This window comes from Xenopus tropicalis, chromosome 3 (genome assembly GCF_000004195.4).
Source record: "Xenopus tropicalis strain Nigerian chromosome 3, UCB_Xtro_10.0, whole genome shotgun sequence".
Classification (NCBI taxonomy): domain Eukaryota; kingdom Metazoa; phylum Chordata; class Amphibia; order Anura; family Pipidae; genus Xenopus; species Xenopus tropicalis.
In genome coordinates, this window is record NC_030679.2 from 151943075 (window position 1) to 151951562 (window position 8488).

Sequence of the window (8488 nt, forward strand, 5' to 3'; positions counted from 1 at the left end):
GTAAGGTGAGACTTTGGGGGGGGCAGTATATAGACAGTTATAGGGGAACAAGGCACTCGGGGGTAAGGTGAGACTTTGGGGGGCAGTATATAGACAGTTATAGGGGAACAAGGCACTCGGGGGTAAGGTGAGACTTTGGGGGCAGTATACAGACAGTTATAGGGGAACAAGGCACTCGGGGGTTAAGGTGAGACTTTGGGGGGGCAGTATATAGACAGTTATAGGGAAACAAGGCACTCGGGGGTAAGGTGAGACTTTGGGGGGGGCAGTTACAGACAGTTATAGGGGAACAAGGCACTCGGGGGTAAGGTGAGACTTTGGGGGGGCAGTATATAGACAGTTATAGGGGAACAAGGCACTCGGGGGTAAGGTGAGACTTTGGGGGCAGTATATAGACAGTTATAGGGGAACAAGGCACTCGGGGGTAAGGTGAGACTTGGGGGGGGCAGTATACAGACAGTTATAGGGGAACAAGGCACTCGGGGTAAGGTGAGACTTTGGGGGGCAGTATATAGACAGTTATAGGGGAACAAGGCACTCGGGGGTAAGGTGAGACTTTGGGGGGGCAGTATATAGACAGTTATAGGGGAACAAGGCACTCGGGGTAAGTGAGACTTTGGGGGGGCAGTATATAGACAGTTATAGGGGAACAAGGCACTCGGGGTAAGGTGAGACTTTTGGGGGGCAGTATACAGACAGTTATAGGGGAACAAGGCACTCGGGGGTAAGGTGAGACTTGGGGGGGGCAGTATATAGACAGTTATAGGGGAACAAGGCACTCGGGTAAGGTGAGACTTTGGGGGGCAGTATACAGACAGTTATAGGGGAACAAGGCACTCGGGGGTAAGGTGAGACTTGGGGGGGCAGTATATAGACAGTTATAGGGGAACAAGGCACTCGGGGTAAGGTGAGACTTGGGGGGGCAGTATATAGACAGTTATAGGAACAAGGCACTCGGGGTAAGGTGAGACTTTGGGGGGCAGTATACAGACAGTTATAGGGGAACAAGGCACTCGGGGTAAGGTGAGACTTTGGGGGGGCAGTATATAGACAGTTATAGGGGAACAAGGCACTCGGGGTAAGGTGAGACTTTGGGGGGGCAGTATATAGACAGTTATAGGGGAACAAGGCACTCGGGGGTAAGGTGAGACTTGGGGGGCAGTATACAGACAGTTATAGGGGAACAAGGCACTCGGGGTAAGGTGAGACTTTGGGGGGCAGTATACAGACAGTTATAGGGGAACAAGGCACTCGGGGTAAGGTGAGACTTTGGGGGGCAGTATACAGACAGTTATAGGGGAACAAGGCACTCGGGGGTAAGGTGAGACTTGGGGGGGCAGTATACAGACAGTTATAGGGGAACAAGGCACTCGGGGGTAAGGTGAGACTTTGGGGGGCAGTATATAGACAGTTTATAGGGGAACAAGGCACTCGGGGGTAAGGTGAGACTTGGGGGGCAGTATACAGACAGTTATAGGGAACAAGGCACTCGGGGGTAAGGTGAGACTTGGGGGGGGCAGTATATAGACAGTTATAGGGGAACAAGGCACTCGGGGGTAAGGTGAGACTTGGGGGGGCAGTATACAGACAGTTTAGGGAACAAGCACTCGGGGTAAGGTGAGACTTTGGGGGGGCAGTATACAGACAGTTATAGGGGACAAGGCACTCGGGGTAAGGTGAGACTTGGGGGGCAGTATATAGACAGTTATAGGGGAACAAGGCACTCGGGGGTAAGGTGAGACTTTGGGGGGCAGTATACAGACAGTTATAGGGGAACAAGGCACTCGGGGTAAAGGTGAGACTTGGGGGGGGCAGTATATAGACAGTTATAGGGGAACAAGGCACTCGGGGGTAAGGTGAGACTTGGGGGGGCAGTATACAGACAGTTATAGGGGAACAAGGCACTCGGGGGTAAGGTGAGACTTGGGGGGGGCAGTATATAGACAGTTATAGGGGAACAAGGCACTCGGGGTAAGGTGAGACTTTGGGGGGCAGTATACAGACAGTTATAGGGGAACAAGGCACTCGGGGGTAAGGTGAGACTTTGGGGGGGCAGTATACAGACAGTTATAGGGGAACAAGGCACTCGGGGTAAGGTGAGACTTTGGGGGGGGCAGTATATAGACAGTTATAGGGGAACAAGGCACTCGGGAAGGTGAGACTTTGGGGGGCAGTATACAGACAGTTATAGGGGAAACAAGGCACTCGGGGTAAGGTGAGACTTTGGGGGCAGTATACAGACAGTTATAGGGGAACAAGGCACTCGGGGTAAGGTGAGACTTTGGGGGGCAGTATACAGACAGTTATAGGGGAACAAGGCACTCGGGGTAAGGTGAGACTTGGGGGGGCAGTATACAGACAGTTATAGGGGAACAAGGCATTCGGGGTAAGGTGAGACTTTGGGGGGCAGTATACAGACAGTTATAGGGGAACAAGGCACTCGGGGTAAGGTGAGACTTTGGGGGGCAGTATACAGACGTTATAGGGGAACAAGGCACTCGGGGTAAGGTGAGACTTGGGGGGGCAGTATACAGACAGTTATAGGGGAACAAGGCATTCGGGGGTAAGGTGAGACTTTGGGGGGGCAGTATACAGACAGTTATAGGGGAACAAGGCACTCGGGGTAAGGTGAGACTTTGGGGGGCAGTATATAGACAGTTATAGGGGAACAAGGCACTCGGGGGTAAGGTGAGACTTTGGGGGGGGGCAGTATACAGACAGTTATAGGGAACAAGGCACTCGGGGGTAAGGTGGGACTTTGGGGGGGCAGTATACAGACAGTTATAGGGAACAAGGCATCGGGGGTAAGGTGAGACTTTGGGGGGGCAGTATATAGACAGTTATAGGGAACAAGGCACTCGGGTAAGGTGAGACTTTGGGGGGCAGTATATAGACAGTTATAGGGGAACAAGGCATTCGGGGGTAAGGTGAGACTTTGGGGGGGCAGTATACAGACAGTTATAGGGGAACAAGGCACTCGGGGGTAAGGTGAGACTTTGGGGGGGCAGTATATAGACAGTTATAGGGGAACAAGGCATTCGGGGGTAAGGTGAGACTTTGGGGGGGGCAGTATACAGACAGTTATAGGGGAACAAGGCACTCGGGGTAAGGTGAGACTTTGGGGGGCAGTATATAGACAGTTATAGGGGAAAGGCACTCGGGGGTAAGGTGAGACTTTGGGGGGGGCAGTATACAGACAGTTATAGGGGAACAAGGCACTCGGGGTAAGGTGAGACTTGGGGGGGCAGTATACAGACAGTTATAGGGGAACAAGGCATTCGGGGGTAAGGTGAGACTTTGGGGGGGGCAGTATACAGACAGTTATAGGGGAACAAGGCACTCGGGGGTAAGGTGAGACTTTGGGGGGCAGTATATAGACAGTTATAGGGGAACAAGGCACTCGGGGGTAAGGTGAGACTTTGGGGGGGCAGTATATAGACAGTTATAGGGGAACAAGGCACTCGGGGTAAGGTGAGACTTTGGGGGGGCAGTATACAGACAGTTATAGGGGAACAAGGCACTCGGGGGTAAGGTGAGACTTTGGGGGGCAGTATACAGACAGTTATAGGGGAACAAGGCACTCGGGGGTAAGGTGAGACTTTGGGGGGGCAGTATATAGACAGTTATAGGGGAACAAGGCACTCGGGGTAAGGTGAGACTTTGGGGGGGCAGTATACAGACAGTTATAGGGGAACAAGGGCACTCGGGGGTAAGGTTAAACTTTGGGGGGGCAGTATATAGACAGTTATAGGGGAACAAGGCACTCGGGGGTAAGGTGAGACTTGGGGGGGGGCAGTATAACAGACAGTTATAGGGGAACAAGGCACTCGGGGGTAAGTGAGACTTTGGGGGGGCAGTATATAGACAGTTATAGGGAACAGGCACTCGGGGGTAAGGTGAGACTTTGGGGGGGGCAGTATACAGACAGTTATAGGGGAACAAGGCACTCGGGGGTAAGGTGGGACTTTGGGGCGGGCAGTATACAGACAGTTATAGGGGAACAAGGCACTCGGGGGTAAGGTGAGACTTTGGGGGCAGTATACAGACAGTTATAGGGGAACAAGGCACTCGGGGGTAAGGTGAGACTTTGGGGGGGCAGTATACAGACAGTTATAGGGGAACAAGGCACTCGGGGGTAAGGTGAGACTTTGGGGGGGCAGTATACAGACAGTTATAGGGGAACAAGGGCACTCGGGGGTAGGTGAGACTTTGGGGGGGGCAGTATATAGACAGTTATAGGGAACAAGGCACTCGGGGGTAAGGTGAGACTTTGGGGGGCAGTATATAGACAGTTATAGGGGAACAAGGCCACCGGGGGTAGGTGAGACTTTGGGGGGGCAGTATATAGACAGTTATAGGGGAACAAGGCACTCGGGGTAAGGTGAGACTTTGGGGGGGCAGTATATAGACAGTTATAGGGGAACAAGGCACTCGGGGGTAAGGTGAGACTTTGGGGGCAGTATATAGACAGTTATAGGGAACAAGGCACTCGGGGTAAGGTGAGACTTTGGGGGGCAGTATATAGACAGTTATAGGGGAACAAGGCACTCGGGGTAAGGTGAGACTTTGGGGGGCAGTATATAGACAGTTATAGGGGAACAAGGCACTCGGGGGTAAGGTGAGACTTTGGGGGGCAGTATATAGACAGTTATAGGGGAACAAGGCACTCGGGGGTAAGGTGAGACTTTGGGGGGCAGTATATAGACAGTTATAGGGGAACAAGGCACTCGGGGGTAAGGTGAGACTTTGGGGGGGCAGTATACAGACAGTTATAGGGGAACAAGGCACTAAGGGGTTAATGGGGGGCAGAGCCGAGGGACTTACCTGTGTGCAGGTGGGTGACAGTCTCAGAGTGCGAGTCCCACGGGGCAGGAAGTGAAATCTTCTCCCACAATATCCTGGGGGGGGGGGAAGGGTTGGGGGGGGCACATATTTCTGAGTAGAACCACGGAAACTACAACAGGATGGAAAATCAACCACACAAATAAACAGCTTGTGCCCCATCCAACGTCTGAACTGGGGTTTATTGTAACTGCACCCCCGAACCCCCACAGGGAGGGGAACATTTATCGACAATTGGGAGTAAGTGATTCATTGGGGGAAAGGGGATCTCACCATCAGCATAGGAAGGGGTTCCTTACTGTAAGGGCAGTCAGGTTATGGGGTTCCCTACCAAGAGAGCGGGAATGAGTGATACATTGGGGGTGGGGAGAAAAGGAGATCTCACCATCAGCATAGGAAGGGGTTCCTTACTGTAAGGGCAGTCAGGTTATGGGGTTCCCTACCCAGAGAGGGGAATGAGTGATACATTGGGGGGGGGGAAGGGGATCTCACCATCAGCATAGGAAGGGGTTCCTTACTGTAAGGGCAGTCAGGTTATGGGGTTCCCTACCCAGAGAGGGGGAATGAGTGATACATTGGGGGTGGGGAGGGAAGGGGATCTCACCACCAGCATAGGAAGGGGTTCCTTACTGTAAGGGCAGTCAGGTTATGGGATTCCCTACCAAGAGAGGGGGAATGAGTGATACATTGGGGGTGGGGAGGAAAGGAGATCTCACCATCAGCATAGGAAGGGGTTCCTTACTGTAAGGGCAGTCAGGTTATGGGATTCCCTACCAAGAGAGGGGGAATGAGTGATACATTGGGGGTGGGGAGGAAAGGGGATCTCACCATCAGCATAGGAAGGGGTTCCTTACTGTAAGGGCAGTCAGGTTATGGGATTCCCTACCAAGAGAGGGGGAATGAGTGATACATTGGGGGTGGGGAGGAAAGGGGATCTCACCATCAGCATAGGAAGGTGTTCCTTACTGTAAGGGCAGTCAGGTTATGGGATTCCCTACCAAGAGAGGGGGAATGAGTGATACATTGGGGGTGGGGAGGAAAGGGGATCTCACCATCAGCATAGGAAGGGGTTCCTTAATGTAAGGGAATTCTCTGGGAATTAATAAGAAACAGAAGGGAAATCTGCCCAAATGTCTGAAATATTAAGAATTTTTGGAAAAATCCAAGAGGGACCCAAGCGATGTTGTTACAGGGGGTCTCACCTGTCACATGGGGGTCTCACCTGTCACATGGGGGTCTCACCTGTCACATGGGGGTCTTACCTGTCACATGGGGGGTCTTACCTGTCACATGGGTGTCTCACCTGTCACATGGGGGTCTCACCTGTCACATGGGGGTCTCACCTGTCACATGGGGGTCTCACCTGTCACATGGGGGTCTTACCTGTCACATGGGGGTCTCTCTTGTCACATGGGGGTCTCACCTGTCCCGTGGGGGGTCTCACCTGTCACATGGGGGTCTCACCTGTCATATGGGGGGTCTCACCTGTCACAAGGGGGTCTAACCTGCCACATGGGGGGTCTCACCTGTCATATGGGGGTCTCACCTGTCACATGGGGGTCTCACCTGTCCAATGGGGGTCTCACCTGTCACATGGGGGTCTCAAATTTCATGTGGAGTCTCACCTGTCATATGGGGGTCTCACCTGTCACATGGGGGTCTCACCTGTCATATGGGGGTCTCACCTGTCACACGGGGATCTAACCTGTCCCATGGGGGTCTCACCTGTCCAATGGGGGTCTCACCTGTCACATGGGGGGTCTCACCTGTCATATGGGGGTCTCACCTGTCATATGGGGGGTCTCACCTGTCATATGGGGGTCTCACCTGTCCCATGGGGGTCTCACCTGTCACATGGGGGGTCTCACATTTCATGTGGGGTCTCACCTGTCACGTGGGGTCTCAGTCACCCCAAAAGGCAGTGTAACACAGGGGGGCACTATTTCCCCCAGTCCCCCCAAAAGGCAGTGTAACACAGGGGGGCACTATTTCCCCCAGTCCCCCCAAAAGGCAGTGTAACACAGGGGGGCACTATTTCTCCCTGTCCCCCCAAAAGGCAGTGTAACACAGGGGGGCACTATTTCTCCCTGTCCCCCCAAAAGGCAGTGTAACACAGGGGGGCACTATTTCCCCCAGTCCCCCAAAAGGCAGTGTAACACAGGGGGGCACTATTTCCCCATCCCCCAAAAGGGCAGTGTTAACACAGGGGGGCACTATTTCCCCCAGTCCCCCAAAAGGCAGTGTAACACAGGGGTGCACTATTTCTCCCTGTCCCCCCAAAAGGCAGTGTAACACAGGGGGCACTATTTTCCCCAGTCCCCAAAAGGCAGTGTAACACAGGGGGGCACTATTTCCCCCAGTCCCCCCAAAAGGCAGTGTAACACAGGGGGGCACTATTTCTCCCTGTCCCCCAAAAGGGCAGTGTAACACAGGGGGCACTATTTCTCCCTGTCCCCCCAAAAGGCAGTGTAACACAGGGGGGCACTATTTCTCCCTGTCCCCCCAAAAGGCAGTGTAACACAGGGGTGCACTATTTCTCCCTGTCCCCCCAAAAGGCAGTGTAACACAGGGGGGCACTATTTCCCCAGTCCCCCCAAAAGGCAGTGTAACACAGGGGGGCACTATTTCCCCCAGTCCCCCCAAAAGGCAGTGTAACACAGGGGGCACTATTTCTCCCTGTCCCCCCAAAGGCAGTGTAACACAGAGGGGCACTATTTCTCCCTGTCCCCCCAAAAGGCAGTGTAACACAGGGGGGCACTATTTCTCCCTGTCCCCCCAAAAGGCAGTGTAACACAGGGGGCACTATTTCTCCCTGTCCCCCCAAAAGGCAGTGTTACACAGGGGGCACTATTTCCCCCAGTCCCCCAAAAAGGCAGTGTAACACAGGGGGGCACTATTTCCCCCAGTCCCCCAAAGGCAGTGTAACACAGGGGGGCACTATTTCCCCCAGTCCCCCCAAAAGGCAGTGTAACACAGGGGGTACTATTCTCCCAGTCCCCCAAAAGGCAGTGTAACACAGTGGGGGCACTATTTCCCCCAGTCCCCCCAAAAGGCAGTGTAACACAGGGGGGCACTATTTCCCCCAGTCCCCCCAAAAGGCAGTGTAACACAGGGGGGCACTATTTCCCCCAGTCCCCCAAAGGCAGTGTAACACAGGGGGGCACTATTTCCCCCAGTCCCCCAAAAGGCAGTGTAACACAGGGGGGCACTATTTCCCCCAGTCCCCCCAAAAGGCAGTGTAACACAGGGGGGCACTATTTCCCCCAGTCCCCCAAAAGGCAGTTGTAACACAGGGGGGCACTATTTCCCCCAGTCCCCCAAAAGGCAGTGTTAACACAGGGGGGCACTATTTCTCCCTGTCCCCCAAAAGGCAGTGTTACACAGGGGGCACTATTTCTCCCTGTCCCCCCAAAAGGGCCAGTGTTACACAGGGGGCCACTATTTCCCCAGTCCCCCAAAAGGCAGTTGTAACACAGGGGGGCACTATTTCCCCCAGTCCCCCCAAAAGGCAGTGTAACACAGGGGGGCACTATTTTCCCCCAGGTCCCCCCAAAAGGCCAGTGTAACACAGGGGGGCACTATTTCCCCCCAGTCCCCCCAAAGGCAGTGTAACACAGGGGGGCACTATTTCTCCCTGTCCCCCCAA

At 53.9% G+C, this 8488-nt stretch overlaps 1 protein-coding gene across 1 annotated transcript in view; it reads right to left on the reverse strand.

Moving 5' to 3' along the window:
* Nucleotides 1-4920, reverse strand: part of LOC116409853 (cornifelin homolog) — a 24544-nt gene extending 19624 nt beyond the window's left edge. The window contains exon 1 of the mRNA XM_031899621.1: nucleotides 4825-4920. The gene's annotated coding sequence lies outside the window, so the exon portion shown is untranslated. The remainder of the gene's footprint in view (nucleotides 1-4824) is intronic.
* Nucleotides 4921-8488: the final 3568 nt, after the last annotated feature.